This window comes from Tupaia chinensis, unplaced genomic scaffold, assembly GCF_000334495.1.
Source record: "Tupaia chinensis unplaced genomic scaffold, TupChi_1.0 Scaffold142619_1, whole genome shotgun sequence".
In the NCBI taxonomy this organism is placed as follows: domain Eukaryota; kingdom Metazoa; phylum Chordata; class Mammalia; order Scandentia; family Tupaiidae; genus Tupaia; species Tupaia belangeri.
The window spans coordinates 273,320-274,683 of record NW_006202465.1 but is presented as its reverse complement, the minus strand read 5'-3'; the positions used below and the strand labels follow the sequence as shown (position 1 = coordinate 274,683).

General features: G+C 43.0%; 1 pseudogene; it reads left to right on the top strand.

The window, feature by feature from the left end:
• Window positions 1–437: 437 nt before the first annotated feature.
• The window catches only part of LOC102493097 (V-type proton ATPase subunit G 1 pseudogene), a 2,165-nt pseudogene continuing 1,238 nt past the window's right edge, over window positions 438–1,364 (top strand).

The window sequence follows — 1,364 nt, the reverse complement described above, 5'->3', positions numbered from 1 at the left end:
CCCCTGAGGGGGCCAGGAGTCCCCCTTTGTGGTTTTTTTTTTTTTTTTTTTTTTAACTGGTCATATCCAGGGTTCTGAATCTTGAAAGGTGCATAGTAGGGCCTCTGTCCTCGGTGCTGATGTGTCCACTAAGCTGTCAGTCTTTTTGCTGGAGCCTTTTAGATTCCAGGAGTAATGGAGTACAAAGTGGAATAGATGGGAGAAAATTCTCAGCATGGAAAATGTCTTTCAGGAAAAAAAAATGAAAAAGGGAAAAGAAGAAGAGCAGGCTTCTGTGCAAAATGGAAAGGAAGTTCTTTAGGAGGGAGTGAAGCCCAGGTGTCCGAAGGAAATATTAGAGGGGTTGGGACTCCAAATTCCCAAGATTTTAGAGGTAGTGTGTGTGTGTGCATTGTGTATGGGTATGTGTGCCCAATGGTCTTGTCAGTAGCGTTGACATGATAGACGAAGATGCAGAGGATATGGAATGGCTCACAGAGGATGTGAAGTTAAGGCAAAAGCTCAGGGTACTAAAGTTAAAGTATAGCTCATGGTCTTAATGGGGACCACCACCATGGTCACCACTAAGATGAATTTTGCCCTTATACCTTGAAAAGTGAAGTTTTCTCTGAGGGTAATGCTTTTTGACTCTGATTTCTGTTTCTTTGCCTTTTCTTGCTGTGCTTTTCATGACCCCACTGGTTTATCACTTTTAGCGTTACCAACTTCTCCTTGAAATTGCTTTCTGAACATATCAACAGATCTTTATTTCTCAGCAAAAGTATTTCTTACATTTGAATAGAAAGATACTTACTATGTATGTTAAAGTAAAAAATAGAATTGTGGGACCAGCAGTTGGAGTAACGGCTATGTCTCTGGACTCACATGTAGTTGACCGCAGTTCGAGTCCCGGACCCAGTGGCTTACAACTCATGCCAGGCATGTGTGCGTTCGTGCCCAAGATCCTGAGAGGAGAATGGAGGAGAAGGAATTGTGATGTGGCCATCCCCCTTAGTGGGTGATCTCTCGTTTCTGTCTCTCTGTCTCTCTCTTTCTGGCAAGCACACGTGCCCTATAGCAAAAACCTCTCCAGAAAAAAAAATGAATTGCAAAGCAGTGTGCAAATTTATTGTTTCATTTTAAATGAAATTTTTTAACAGATTTTTTTCCACAGGGCATGGGCACATGCGCTTGCCAGAGAGAGGGAAAGTGAGAAATCTCCCTCACATACACACACATGGTTTTGGACATGCACACATAAATGCCTGGGGTGATTTTCAAGTCTCCAAGTCTGGGACTCAAACTGTGGTTGGTCATGACGGAGTCCAGCACCTTAGCCACCATGCCACCTGCTGGCCTGCAGCTTCTTATCTCTTAAAAAAAAA